Source organism: Phragmites australis, chromosome 5 (genome assembly GCF_958298935.1).
Source record: "Phragmites australis chromosome 5, lpPhrAust1.1, whole genome shotgun sequence".
NCBI classification, from domain to species: Eukaryota; Viridiplantae; Streptophyta; class Magnoliopsida; order Poales; family Poaceae; genus Phragmites; species Phragmites australis.
This window is the reverse complement of record NC_084925.1, coordinates 21,236,212-21,252,339: the sequence shown is the minus strand read 5'-3', so window position 1 is coordinate 21,252,339 and position 16,128 is coordinate 21,236,212.

Here is a 16,128-nt window from a genome sequence, read left to right as displayed (position 1 = left end):
CCCTCCGAGGGCGAGCCTTTATTGCTCTACGTCTTGGCCACTCCTCAGGTCATGAGCATGGTATTGTTGGTGGAGCATGACGAGTGCTCGGGGCAAGGTGCTGGGTCCGAGCTCCCAGCTTCCCCCAAGCAACCTTCGGGTCTCGGGGCTCCTCCCGACCAGGGAGTCGAGCCCGAGACCACGGCTCCTCCCGACTAGGGAGTCGAGCTCGAGACCTCGACCGGCCCCAACCACTGTGCCCAGCTCGGGGGCTGTGACAAGTCCTCGGGTGAGGCCACAGTCTGGGCCCGCCGTATACAGCGACCGGTGTAGTTCGTCAGTGAAGTCCTCCGAGACGCCAAGACAAGGTACCCCCAAGCCCAGAAGATGCTTTATGCGATGCTCATCACTTCCAAGAAGCTGCGCCACTACTTCCAGGTGCACAAGGTCTCGGTGGTAACCACATACCCACTGGGGCTGATCCTGCAGAACCGAGAAGGAACTGGGCATATCGTCAAATGGGTGGTCGAGCTCACAGAATTCGATTTGCACTTCATCATCCACCAAGAAATCAAAAGTCACGCTCTGTCCGACTTAGTGGCAGAGTGGACGCCGGTCCTCGAGATCGACAACGAAGATTTGTTCGCGTATCCCGGGTAAGATGGGCTCGGGTACTGGATCATGCACTTTGACGGCTCCCTCATGCTAAAAGGCGCGGGGGCTGGAGTGGTGCTCACCTCCCCAACGGGTGAAGTACTCCAGTATGTCATGCAACTGCATTTCCGAGCAACCAACAATATGGCGGAATACGAGGGCCTCATCGCTGGCCTCCGTGCAGCGGTGGGCCTCGGGATCCGGTGACTGCTTTTGAAGGAAGACTCCTAGCTAGTGGTCAACCAAGTATCCAAGGAATACCGGTGCACAGACCCGTAGATGGTGGCGTACGTGGCGGAAGTTAGGAGGCTGGAGCGGCAATTTGACGGCCTGAAGCTGCGGCACATACCTCGCCGTGACAATGCTCTGGCCGATGACCTCTCACCTAGCCTCTGCCCGGGGGCTCGTCCCAGCCGGAGCCTATGAAGAAAGGCTCACACGGCCATCTGTCCTGCTTGCCGACCAGGATGAAGGGGAACCCTCGAGCCTAGTTGGGGGAACCCAGGCAGCACCCTCAGTAGGAGGTCCCATCAAGGTGTTGCCGCCCAGTGAGTGCGCTGCGCTTGTCGGTGGTTCTCAAGATGCCTCGTGGATCGATGAGATCCGAGGGTACTTGAAAGAAAACATCCTTCCCGGGGATGATGCCTCTGCGGAGAGGGTTGCACGGCAGTCCAAACGTTATGCCATAGTAGATGGGGATCTCTACCGGCGCGGCACAGACGGTGTCCTCCTGAAATGCATCACCCGGGCAGAAGGCAGTGAGCTACTCACTGAGATCCACGAGGGCGAGTGCGGTGGCCATGCATCGTTCCGCACGCTGGTCAGGAAGGCCTTTCGGCAAGGCTTCTACTGACCTACAGCCCTCCAGGACGCTTCTGAGTTGGCTCGACGCTGCAGGGCGTGCCAGTTCCATGCAAAGCAGATTCACTAGCCAGCATAGGCTCTTCATACCATCCCTCTGTCTTGGCCCTTCGCAGTCTGGGGGCTGGACATCCTGGGTCCATTCCCCTGAGCAATCGGGGGCTATGAGTACCTCTACATCGCCATCGACAAGTTCACCAAGTGGCCGGAGGCGGTCTCAGTTGTCAAGGTTACCAAGAACACGGCAATCCAATTCATCCACGGTATCACAAGTTGCTTCGGTGTCCCGAACAGAATCATCACCAATAGTGGCACCCAGTTCACAAGTGCCCTGTTCAGGGAATATTGCAAGGACCTCAGAATAAAGCTTTGCTTTGCCTCTGTCGCTCATCCTCGGAGCAATGGGAAAGTCGAGCGTGCAAATGCTGAGATACTGAAGGGGCTCAAAACCCAGACCTACGACGTGCTGGCAAAGCATGGGAAAGGGTGGATCGATGAGCTGTCTGCTGTGTTATGGGCTAACCGGACCGTCCCAAGCCAGGCCACCGGGGAGACACCGTTCTTCCTCGTATACGACGCCGAGGCGGTCCTCCCCTCCGAGCTCACGCTTGGCTCCCCTCGGGTGAATGCTTATTCAGAAGGCGAACAGGAACAGCGAAGACGCGATGATGTCGATCACTTGGAGGAGCATCGGCGACGAGCCGCCGTCCGAGCCGCCAGTTACCGGTAGAGCCTACAGCGCCACCATCAGGGCCACATCCGGGCCCAGTCACTCGAGGTTGGGGATCTAGTTCTCCGATGCGCCCAGACGCGTTAAGGAAAGAATAAAGTCTCCCCTATGTGAGAAGGCCCCTTCATCGTGACCGGTGCCTCGCGACAAGGCTCGTTTTGGCTGGACACGGAGGACAGGCAGCCTCTCTCAAATGCGTGGAACATCGAGCAACTACGTAAATTTTATCCATAAGTTGGCATGCTCGTGATCGGGCCAACCAGGGCAGGGGCCTTCCCCTTGCCCAAGTTAGCCGGGGGCTGCCACCAACCATGTAAGTTAGCACTTCTCTACAAATTGTTAATATACGCTCATATTACTCATGTTCTGAGTTTTTCCTCTGAAATCCATATGTTTAATCTGTTTGGTGAGATGCTCGATTTGTGCGAGAAAAAACACGCTCTCTCATTTTTCCCGCTGATAAAAACGGATCACGGTCGGTATGCGCGCAGGCAGTGATTGCTGACTTAAGTCTGTTGTGGTAGGTTGTGGTGCCAGGCTGCATGGCAGTACCCCGAGCACTACCGAGTCTCTGGGGTTCTCGGGTAATCCTACTACTCGAACATGAGTGGTCGAGACCACCTAGACCCCAGGGGTGGGCTGTCAGTGCTCGGCCTGGTCAGTCCTACCCTGGGCACCACCGAACCATTGGACCTCTTGGTTATGCCTCTGTCTGTTTACTTCGTCGGTCCGGGTATTCGAGAGGTCTCGGGTCAAAAACAAGAGCAGTCTATAATGAGTACCGCACTAACAGAGCGCACCAAGCAAAAAATCTTTGTCTATTTTTTAAGCTTACAAATAGATGCTCGAGAACCAAGCAGCTCGACCAAAAGGGCCTCAGTGCTCGGGGCGCTGCTCGAGCCTCTGGGGTCCTCAGGTAATCCTAACGCTCGGACATGAGTGGTCGAGACCGCCTAGGCCCTAGGTTCTATTACTGGGTTTGCAGTGCTCGGGTGCTAAACCTATGTTCCCGGGCACCCCCGAACTCAGGACATCTACCCTTCCTTGGCCCGGTCGGCCGGAAGGCTGACAGCTACTCGGTGAGTTACTAAAGTTATATGAATTTTGTTCCATATATACGCAATAAACTATTGTTCCCGAGTTATCCTCAGGACCCTTGCATGCTAATCTGTTCGGCGAGATAGTCTCCTCGCGCACAAAACCCTGCCCACATGCTCGCTTTTCTGGAATGACAAAAACAGACAGTAGTCGGTGTCCCGTACAGGCAGCGATGGCTGACCTAGGTCCTTTATGGTGGCCATGGTGCCCGACCGGCTTGGCAGTACCCCGAGCACTGCCGAGCCTCTGAGGTTCTCTAGTAATCCTACTGCTCGAACATAGAGTGTTCGGGACCGCCTAGACCCCTGGGGCATGCTGTCAGTGCTCGGCCTGGTCAGTCCTACCTCGGACACCACCAAACTGTGGGGGCTCTTGGCCGCATTTCCACCAGCACGCGTCTCTGGTCTATTTGTTTGAGAGGTCACAGGGTGAAAGGTGTTCACTGGCCATGGCGTGCACCGTGCCAGGTGGATTTGTCTCCCAAGAAAAGAAGTTTGTGCCCGTGTCTCTTTGACTCAACTGCTGCGCACTCGCGAGGCCTCGGGGGCTGGACGCTCAGGTGGTCCCACTACTCGAACGATGAGTGGTCGGGTAAACCTAACTTCCCAGGGGAAGACTGTCGGGCTCATCCCAGCCAGTGCCTCTCGGCTGTAGTAGTAGGTGATAAATGTGCTCAGCCACTCCTTGGGCCAGTGCACGCCCCTCCCGGGTCGCCAGCTCCTGGATAGGGGCAGGAAGGGCCTCGAGGTGCCGGGAGATCTCTGTGAACCCAAGGGCGATGTGGCCTATCGACTCCTTATCCAGCAACTGGTGACCCACGAACACGCGCCCAAGCCCGGCTGCCTCCACGGAATCCCGTGCCTGCTAAAGGGTGTCCCGCATCATCAGCTTCACGTTCGTCCACTCTGCGAGGATGATCTCAAGCTTGTCCTCGGTGTTCTTCAGCCAGGCCTCGAGGATGGTGCCATCGGCGGCGCTGATAGGGATGCCTCTCGCGGTCGGGACCTCCCGGTGTTGGGCGGCCACCTCGGTCTGGGCTCGCTCCAGCTGCTCAGCCCGGGCCTTTACAACCTGCTCTTGGGCTGCCAGGTCGGCCTCCCGCTTGGCGACCAGCTCCTCCTGGGAGGTGAGCGCTGACGATGCCAAGTTGGCATCCGCCTCCCGCCGCATGATCTGCTGCTCCCGGGTGTCAAGCGCCAGCGATGTTAGGTCGACGTTGGTCTCGCGCAGTGCGACCTGCTCCTCCGGGTGGAAGAAATCGGTGCGGCCGTGCTCGAGCTCATCATTCTAGCGGGACAACTCCGCCTCGGCAGACCGCACGGCCTCCTCCCTTTTACTGGCCGCCTCCTCCCGAGAAACCACATGCCGCTCGTGAGCAAGTAGCTCTGTGGCGTGCCTCCTCGACGCCTGGTCGCGCTCTGTCGCAAGCCACTCCATGTGGCTGGCCTTCTCCTGCGCGGCAACAGCCTCGTCGCGGGCCTCCTCGAGCGCCTCTAGCTCCTCGGCCACCTCCGCATGGACTTCTCATAGGACGCTCGGGCCGAGGCAATGCGGGTCTCTAGCAGTTTTCGGGCCTCCTCCAGCTGGCCCCTCTCATCGTCCAGGGCGGCGCACTCTTGTTCAAGATCAGACCGCTCTGCCGCAACGGCCGCTTCGAGCCACCCGGTGACCTCCCGGGCACTTCCCAGCACCTCGGGGAGGGGTTCCGGGGCCTGGCCAGAAGATGGCTGGGGGCTGGGTCCCCTGCGAGCCCTCTCTGCAGAGTCGCTTGGGGACCCCGACAGCGGCCGCACCGGCACAACCCTTGTCGTGATCACCTCCCCTGCGGCTGTTCGCTCCTTCCTCGGAGGGCTCGGGGTAGGTTCGACCGGGGCTCTCTGCTCGGGACCGACCGGGGCTCTTGGCTCACAGCTGGCCGGAGCCCTCGGCTCGGGTCTGCCGGTGCGCTCGGCCCAGGGACAGGGGCTGGCCTTAGCTGCTCCAGTGGCATTTGGCCTCCTGCTGAGTCCTTGGGTGGCCTGAAACGAAAACAGGTTAGTAACTAGCCAAAATCCGGGCAAAATGTGCTCGAGACAGAATGAGAGCTTACGTGGTTTTGGGCCCGCGGTACCACCATCGGGACTCCGGGATCCAGAAATCTGGGTTTTGCGGCTTCGGCTCAGGCTCATGCTCAGCCCTCCTCATTTCCAGGGGAGGGCTCTGGCCCTCGGGCTGTCGTGGGCCGGCCCCCGCGGCCGCCCCGAACCCTGCCTCCGAAGGCTGGTCGGTCCGGCCGCCAGTCGTTGCACCGCCAGCCGGGCTCTGGCCTCCGGGTTGCCACGCCCTGGATCCAGCCTCCGTCTCGGAGTCCTCTCCCAAAGACTGGCCGCCTCGGCCACCCTCCATCGCGCTGCCTGCCGTTGGGCGTTGTCGCGGAGGTGACGGTGACGAGGATGAAGACGGCTAAGGAACGTACGCCCAGGGACGCTTCCCCTTGTCGCCTCGGGTCACCGGCCTGTTGCCTTTGGCAGCGGCGCCCCACCCTCCGCTATCATCCACCCCGGGGATGTGTATGGTCCCGCGGTCTCGGCTCCCTGGACGGTCCACCAGCCCCTGGGCGTCGAAGGCCAACATTGACACCTACAGAGTCGCCCGGCCTGGGTCTGCGCAAAGCGCCAGCTCCTCACGTGGCAGGACTGCCCAAGCGAGGTCGTCGACACCGGTCACCACCTTCAGCAGAGTCGCCAAGGCCCCCTCGTCGAGGTGCCCCTCTTCGCCGATGCAGGTCCTCGTCAAGTAGCCTGGACCGGTGTAAATCCAGGCGAAGCGGGCGCACTCCCGCAGAGGGGCTAGACGGTGGCGCAGGTAATCAGCGTCCACCATGAGCGAGGTAAGTCTTGCCCAGTGCTGGTCGTCGATACGGTTCAGCACTGGGCGCATGCACTCATCCTCCGCAGGGGCCACCTCCCAGATCGGTCTGTGGGGATCCGCCAGTGTTTGGGGCAATGAGAGGCGGTCATGGGGACTGACGTCGATGTAGACCTATTCCCGGCGCCAGTCCTCCCATTTACCGTGCAACACCTGCGGGATGTAGACGTCGCTGAGTCCCTCCCGTAGGCAGAAGTTGCAGCAGCCGACAACCTCCACCTCATCAGATCCCTTCCTCTTCCCGACCGCTCGAAGGACGAAGAAGTGCCGGAAGAGCACGACCAACGGCGGCACTCCCACGAACATCTCGCAGAAGTGGGTGAAGATCACCAGGAATACCACCGAGTTTGGACTCAGGTGGGCCAACTAGACGCCGAACGTGTCCAGCATTTGCAGGAGGAACGTCGAGAATGGCGGCACCAGCCCAGCGGCGATGAAAGACACGAAGATTATGATCCGCCCCGACCTGCGCGTGGAGGGCGAAAAGTTGGCTGGCGTCACCACCGATGCCTCCCGCTGACCAGCAGGGACCATCAACTTGCGGACCTTCTCTGCCCCCTCCTCATTCATGAGGCGAGACTTCGGCAGGACGTTGTTGGAGCTTGACGCGTCCCGGCGGCCGCTTCCTGCCCTCGGCATTTTTTGGGGGTGGGGAGTGTGCTGGAAGAGGCTAGAAGCAAGGTGCGTCGTGGGCTGAAGAGAGAGCTCCCAGTGCGCAAGGAAGAAGAAGGCAGAAGATGGCAACCGCAAGAATGGTGTGGGGGGTAACGGTTCATGGGGATTTCAAACAGCACATTCCTCGACGCAATTTGCGAGGCGCATCTCCCTCGATCCGCGCGGTTGCCAGGTGCACCACCCTCGATCTGCGCGATTGCCACGCGCGCCTCCCACCTCGTTATCACTCCCCTCAGAAGTCGGAAGGGCACACGTCCTTTCGGTTTCCCGCCTGGGCCGTACCAAGAGCCTGGGCCAAAAAGACTGCAAAGACCACAAGAGTTTGGCACCTGATGACAAGCCACGTGGCACCGATGCTGTGATCAGCCTCGAAAAATAGGGCCCCATCCACAGTCTCTGGGCCATCGCCTGCTGATGGTCCCGGGGGCTGCTGTCGGTGACATGGCAACTAGGGTCCCCGAGTCCCGAGGCCAGGACAGCAAATGCCACGTGGCGCCTTCCCTCGGGGACAGTCTCCCCGAGGCCCGAGAAGACCCAGTTCCGGGAGGGGCGCTCAGGGCCATGCGCAGTGGTCCCTGAGTACCCGTAGTTCCCCGAAGACCCGAGAAGACACAGTTCTGAGAGGGGTGCTCGAGGCCATGAACAGTGGCCCCTGAGTACCCGGAGTTCCTCGAGGATCGAGAAGAGACATATCCAGGAGAGGGCCCTCGGGGCTATGAACAGTAGTCCCCGAGCACCCAGAGTTCCCCGAGGACCTAAGAAGCCCCTTGCCGGTGCACCCCACAAGGGCTCGGCGGTGAGGTGTCAATTGGTGATAGGCCCGATGCTGCATTTAAGAGTGAGCATGGCCTGTCACTTCCAACCACTCCCCCTACGCTTGTCGTACTGAGTACGTCAGTCCCTGCCACCGCTTGGCAGGAAGGCGTGGGGACATTTAATGCGATGGGTCCCATCACACGTCACCCTGCACGGCTTGGAGATATCATTGCTGGGCTCGAGGCATATTGCCTGCCGCCTGCTATCTCAGACCTGCTCTAACCGGGCGGGCATGTGGGGTTGCTCGGTGGCTGCCCGATGGACCCCCCTGTTGCACCCGCTAAAAGGTGGCGTAATGGGCGACAGGACCAACAGAGGGCGCATTTTCAACCTCCCGTAACATCAAGCTGCAACCCCATGATGGTTGCTTTCGATTTATGGCTCATGGGAACTCGTGCTCTCCTTTCTGGGCACGCTAAACCTCCCCCGACAGGATAAAAGGGAGGTGCACCTCGGAGAAGAAGGAGTTCGGACAAGCTGAAGTGCAAGCTTTGACGGATCGAAGAAGAAGAAGCTCTAGCACACAGTTAGAGGTCTGCACTTGAAGACTGAAGCTCTAGACTTAAACAAAAAACCTTATAACACAAGAGATCCAGAGAAAGGCATTCCCAGAGCATTAATGGCATACACATAGGAGTAGGGTATTATGCTCCGTGCGGCTCGAACCTGTGTAAAATCCCTCGAGCATTTACTCCCACTAGCAGCCGATCATCCGTCCCGCCTACATCTCACATACTCGCATTAAATCCATGTACGAGATAGATTCAGAATCATCCCCCGGCCGAATCTCAAAGGGGGTCCCTCAGGATCCCCGCTTGAGGAGTTCATCCTCCGACAGAGCTCCACAAAGGATATGATCCTGGTCGCCAAGTCTCTTCTGGTCACGGCTAGTGAGATACCAAGTCACCAAGACAAGGCCTCAACCACGATGAGCCACCAAGCCACCAAGGCGAGGTCTCACCACTAACCTCTCTTCCGATCACTTGTACACCGTCTTCACTTCGGAGGTTTAGTCACAAAGACAAGGGCCTCCTCATCTCTGCACAATCCTCTTGTCTCCGCTCCACACCAAGTCAGAGGGTCAACAAGTTACCGGTGAGTCTCCAATACTCTAAGGTGCTGATGTACCTCTTGGTACACGTTTGGATCACTCCTTTATCTGCACTCTAGGTTGCAGCACCTAGCAACTCTTCTCTCTAGGCCTATAAGCACTAATCACTCACTAATAGTGTCCTTAATCATCTTAGATGAACACTTTATGCTCTTGAAGGGCTTGGATGTCTTCTTAAGTGTACAAGGGTTTCTTTGGACTCCAAGAACTTCTAATGAATGAGTGATGGGGTATTTATAGCCTCAACCCCGTGGACTAGCCGTTATCCCAATAGCTCACATATTTTTTGAACACTAGATGATCCAGCGTTAACAGAGGTACATGCACTAGATCATCCGGTGTGTATATTCTCAGAAACTAGCTGTTGGAACTCCACTCAGAGTTCTTTTGAACACTGGATTGTCCGGTGTAATCTTCAATCCATCACCGGACTATCTGGAGAGTTTTCTTGAGCTAGATCACACCAAAATTCTTCTCTACACAAAATACTCCGGTGTGCACTGTCTTCATCACTGGACCTTCCAGTGTATAGAACTTCTTCTTTTCTAGGTTTTCAACACACTCTGTTAAATGCTCCATTGTGCATCACTTCATCATCGGACTATCCGGTGAGTAGATCTTCGATCTTGTGCGCTTGGATTCTTCTCTGCAAGAATTAGTCCGGTGTACATCTCTTTTGATCGCCGGACCTTCCGGTCAGTGCAATCCACTCTGACCCCTTCTGACAGAATTACTCCACCGTGTATATTCCTTATCACCGGATCATCTGGTGAAGCAAACTGCCTCTAGATATAATGCTTCGGTGAGTGCAATTCTTCCAGCGCCGGACCTTTCGGTGAGAACAATTTCTCTGTAACTTTTTCCAATTCAATCAAATTTTGTCCCGATTACGGTGGCTTCTTGATGTATTGAATCCATGAAACCTACTAACATATATTCTTGACAAACATGTTAGTCCCATTAACTATGTTGTCATTAATCACCAAAATCATAATCATGGCCTCATAGGGCTATTTTTGCGACAATCTTCCCCTTTTTGGTGATTGATGACAACACAACCAAAGGAAGAGGCAAATGATACCAATTAAGAGAATACATGATTTCAAAAGTTCATAAGGCTATACCTCTTTGCTTTGATGCATGGTAAGAACAAATTATGATACTAATTGTAAGGCAAATTCTTACCAATTTATATCTCCTGTTTTTGCTACAATCTCCCCTCTTTTTATAGCTCCCTCGATCGGCCCATGAAAGAGCTTCTTCATCTCCTTTTGTCAACTCAAGATGCATCCCCCTTTGTCAACAATCTACTCGAGATAGTTCCTGCATCTTGCTTTCTCTTGCTTCTTGCTTTGGTCTTAAAATTCTCCCCTTTTGTCAACAATCTCAAAAAGTCTATAAACTCATGTTGAGCTCAAGGGAAAAACATTAGAGAATTTTGGGAGAGAGCTTCATAAGATATGATCCATGAGGTATTGATACCAATTGAAAGAATATGAGGCATTGGTACAAATTACAAAAGACAAACAAGGATCATAAATAATGAAACTCACATGATATAATCTAAAGTCCCCCTATATGTGTGCATTCATATGATGAGAGTAAAACATATGCACAATTAGACAATATGACAAGATAGAAAGTTTAAGACATATCATGCATGTAGGTAGCTTAAATGTAGAAAATGAATTGACAATGATACCAATTGAATCTTTTAAGCATTGCATACCTCCAGGAGCTTGTTGATCACTTCATGAGACTACAAAATATATCACTTGAAACACATGTTAGTCTAAAAATCACAACCCATAAGATATACTCTAGTTACTAATGACGGTATTCATGAATATTTTTTATTTTTATTTTACTTTTCTCTTATTTTTTTCTCACCTCAGCAGTACTAGAATAGGAACCATTGTACATTTCTGCTCAAGTTTAATGTAAGGCATGGCGGCCGTGGACACAAAAGTGCGTTCCAAAAATGGTGCAGAAAATTCTAGGGGCGAGAACTCAATCTTCAAAGACGTTTTTGGCCTTGAAAAGTTCTCTGAACCCAACAAATTTGGGGAGAAACAGATATAACTTTTTTTAGATCTCCGAAGAGTAAAAAAAACATCAAAATTGGAATCTGTATGCAAAAGTTATACCTGTTTTACCGAATGCACTCCTGGTCACCTATCAAATTATAACCCTCGACAAAATTTGGCAAAATTAGTCATTAGTGACAGGTTATGTTATGACGCGTCACTAATGACCTTCGGCAAAGAAGGTTGAAAGGATAAAATATCCGGTTTCTATCACAACTATGTGATAGCAGAGGTGGTAAGGTAGCTACACATGCGAGGAGGAGGTCGTGGGTTCGATTCTCATGATACGTATGAGAAAACGATGTGAAAAAAGTGTGGCTGTGAGGCATATGGGATGAGCCTGCGTTGGCATGGCTCGGGTGAAAAAGTATTTTTTTTTTTACTTTTTTTGTGTCCAAAATATACGAAAAATGTTCATCGGTCATTAGTGACAGGTTAAGATTACAACCCGTCACTAATGTTTAGTCAGTAGTGATGGGTTACGGTTATGAGCCGTCACTAATGATCTATCATTAGTGACGTGGTAAGATTGATGGGTACGGGACCCGTCACTAATACCGGTTGTCATCCGTTACTCGTAGTGATGGACTCTAGTTCAAAACAAAATCCTCAGGACGGACAATTTAACTTTGAGGGGTGGCCACTCCAATCTTCCTGTGTCTTGTGCAATGGGCCATCAGAGACCAGTTTACATCTTTGCTTGCATTGCCCCTTTGCCTAGGATGTTTGGTATCAAGATTTATCATGAGAACAGTATAACCCTAGGCACTCTGCACAGGCACACGATTTTCAGTCCATTGTAGATTGGTGGAACGCTGTAGAGAATGGTACACCAAAAGATCAACACCGCTCCTTCAATGGTATAGTCATTTACATCATGTGGAACATATGCAAAGAGAGGAACCGAATGATTTTTCAAAATAAGATGCTTTCTGCTCTTAAAGCTGCAGTGCGCACAAGAAGGACATTGCTCAACGACGATGAGCTTTCTCGTGGCATTAATCCCTACTAGTTCTTCAAGAAGTTTTTGGTTTTGGAGGCTCACCTGCTCCTGATGAGCGCTTGTGTTTCCTCTCTTGGATGCTTGTTCGACTTGGCGGGAATACAATGCTTGTATCCCAAAACTTATACAACTCTTTTTCCTTCTTAATTGAGCGGTAGTGCTCCTACCATTTTCGTTCAAACAAAAAAAAACAAGGAAAAATATATGGCTGCATTTGATCAAAAATAAAGTTGACTTCTTAAGGGTACACATCATTATTGAGTTTGGCTTCAATGTAGGCAAGAGATATGCCTGTTCCTGCATATCTTAAACTTAGTTTTAAAAGACTTTGTAATGACTTGGGCCCACATTCATACAAAATGAACAGTGACAGATTAGTAACTAATTTAAATGTGTTGAGACCATAGGCCAGTGATGCTTGTATTTTCCATACATAGTTACTGCATCCTCATTACAGCCTTTATACTGCTTTCCGTACACACTTTTAAAGTTATTTAACTGAATAAAGTCTAGTTTATGCAGGAACGACTAATCTCATGCATGGAAATAGATGCACGGGATTCATGCATGATTATTTCATGAACTAACCACACAACACACATATTGATATGGTAGACCCTTCAACTTTTGTGAAGGCATTGTGATGCCAAATAACTCATGGTGAAGAGACCGAGCAGATCCTCACAAAAAAGAAAAGAAAACAAAGAGACCGAGCAGAGACAAAGACGAGGGGAAGAAACTACACCACCTCTCTGCCCAGATACACCATTGACACCACCAGTTGACAAAGGATTATTTGTTCTGACAAAGAAGATCTATAGGAGTCCCAGGAATACGTTTGAAAGGATGATATCTCATGTCACTCAAAGGGGAAACCGGACATGTGTTCAAGAAGCAAAAGCTTGGTGTTGCTATTGTGTCAATTGGAAGTCATTTGTCTTCACACTATGGACTCCCATATTTATAGGGAGAAATGGTAATAAGAAAAGCTACTTTACAAGTATGTGCTACTTTTATAGAGAAATTACAGTTGTGCTGGTCACTACTACATAACTAATTTAGTGGGACACCCTTGTACAAACGTTTATTTAGAACCGTCTGTAGAAAGGGTAACACAGACGGTTCTCAACTAGAACTGTCTGAAAAATGACGAGGAGCAATTGCCACGAAGTGGGATGCTTTAGTATAGACAGTTCTTAAATTAGAGCCGTCTGTACTAGTAATACAGATAGTTCCTAAATATGACCGTCTATACAAATGCAATAGTTCAGACGGTTCCAATACTACTGGAGCATCCTAGTTTGCATTTCCCCCACGTGCATAGTTCAGATGGTTCCATTAAAACGGAGCACCCTGCTTTTGCATCTCCCCACACGTCCATGCTTTGCATCTCCCAGAACCTTCTCCAATGAGTGAAAGCTTATCCTCCCACGAGGTCTCCCACAATCGCTAAGCTAAGTTCAGATCTCCGGTGAGCTCGCCGGCCCCCTAGCTCCCCTACATCTCCTTCTAGTCCTCAGCCCCCCTACCTCAACCCTTTCTCCTCTCCCTCATCTGCCTCCCTTCTCCTCTCCCTCCTCCCACAGAACCCTAGCCTAGATCTGCAATGGGGTAGCAATTGCTGAACTCTGCCTAGATCTACGCTGTCGCGGGCTCGATTTGGGGTTTCCCGCATGTAGATCTTGCGGGTTCCACCAGTTTCCTCCTGACTCGCGTGCGTCACTGTGGAAGTCGAGGAGGAGGATGACCCTGTGGCGGCGGCAATGGCAAGCGCTTGGCTGGGTTCCTCCAGGTGTTGCCATCTCCTCTAGTTCCTCCTCCACACACCCAAGGCATGGCGGGATCTGTGCGCTGGACTTGCAAAGGACTAGTTGATTTGCTTATGCATTTTTGTGGGTGTGTAGGTGGTGAGCGGGGTGGCTCTGCTATCATACAAGGAGGCTAAGGCTCCCAGAGACAAGGAGCATCCATATGGTTAGTCTCAAATCTCTCCCTGCTCACGATTCCTCATAAATATGCAGTTAATTGGCTTATCAGGGTGGTCTTATTTAAGGTAAATGTCATGCATTGTTGTGAGAAGCATTGGATCGTTTATGTATGCCAAATTTCATGTTGCATTCAAAAGTATTTTTACTAACTTTTTTTGCGTACCAAATTACCAAATATATTAAGAATGATTAAGGAGTAGCATATGATTTGGCCTCATGTAGCATATCTCATGTAGTTTGTTGCACGAAGTATTGTTAACTTCATTGATAGAAGATGTGTAGCTTGAAACTTTCTTGTCTATGTGAATACATAGCATCCCAAAGGAAACAACTATTTTGACTCTTTGAAGCATTTCCTTTTAATTATTTTAGCAGTATTAATTTGTTTTCTTGATCATTTATTTTACTTCTTTGTAATTACAGGCTCTCCTAGATCAGAAAATGAGCTGGGGAAAAGGAAGGGAATAGGCTAATGAAAGCTAATGCATGGCACCATCGTGCATATGCTATTTCATCTGTCGTTGCCCTAGTAGGATTCAATTTTTTCATGAATCTTGAGGGTGAAATAGCGTCTCTTTGTGCAGTGTAAACTTTGAAATAAGCTATTCCTATATTTGAATTAGAGTTCTAGGTGCAATATTGTGATAGACTGGTTTGTGAGTTTTACCATAGTATATTCCTTTATTCTTGGATTGCCTCTTCTTGGTCCTGAGTTTCATGTATTATAACATGGAAGTATGGGTCACAATTTTATATTTTTTTGTATTTTTTGTTTTAGTACAGATGGTTCTAAACTGGAACCGTTTACACTAATCATTTGTACATATGGTTCAAAAACCATCTGTACTAATGTGATATGTACATGCTGTTTTTCATAGATGGTTTGAAAAAGTGTCCCGCATAGGATTTCCGATGTGTTTGTACAAATATTTTCTCTAGTAGTGGGTGCATGGTAGGTTGGAGCAAAGCAACATCTTCAAGGATAAATTAGTCATATTTTAACAAGTTCACTCTCATGTTGGACACCTCTTCTTGATGCGGAATCATAATAGAGGGTTAGTTGAGAATTGGGGTTTATTACCGGTCATTCCCAAGGTAGTGACATTGTAATACTACTATGGAACTAGCAATTGACGACTAGCTATTTGTGCCGTTCGACCTAGAAACGGAACTAATAAGGGATCAACTGCTAATCATAACCTCCAATTGGCAAATCAATCATACCCATTATCAGTGCTGGTTTGTCTTACGATCCAACAACGAAGGTGTGGTTGATGAGATAACCACACACACATATTGATATGGTAGTATAATACTGTAAAATTAATATAGAAACAAAACATTGATCGTGCGAAGCATGGAGTGGGAATTTTTTTTAATTTTTTATCCACAGATTGAATAGATGATTGGAAACTGCAAATATATAGGGCTCATTGAAATGATTCCATTTGACTATTTAAACACCCCATTGGGTATTGGATGATTCTGTAGCGAGTCCAATAAATGAACAGAAACACAGACCCCCTGCAGCCCTAGATTTTTGGTGTTCAAGGTTAGTGTTCCATTCATGGTTTACCTACAGTTAGATGGTTTTTGATGGTTTAGATCTAGAGATTAGGGTTAAAACCTAATGGGATAATGTGGATCAAAAGGGGTTTCTGTGTAGTTGAAGCACTGACTGCATAGTAGCAGATCAATCTTTACCTTTAGGGGGTTAGAGGCTGAACCAGGAAAACCCGTGATAAAAAACGTTGTATAGGACTCTGAAATCTATCTGCTATAAAATTTTAAGAATGGTTGGCTCAATGGTTTGTGTGCAGTCATCATTGAAAGTTTGCTGTTGTGCGGCAATCGATATTTTGGTAGCTCAATCGGGGTTTTGGTGATTGGAACGATTTTTCCTACAAAACCTATCAACTAGATAGTTCTAGATAACGTCAACACCTAGCTTTGGTTAAATTTTCACAATTTTTGCCTGAGTATATTGTGTATAATATGTGAAGGAATTTTGCTGTGTTGCAGAGGTTGTTTCCAAAATAGTTTCTATTCGTGAAATTATTCATAGTCCATACTCTTTTTAATGAATTATATCATAATAAAGAAAGTTATAGTTCATAAAGTAATCTATTCACTATAAATGTTTCATAATTTTTTGGAGATCTGGTTTGTCAGTAGTGGTCTGTTGAATGTTGTTGTTCAGAATACAGAGACAAATTCAG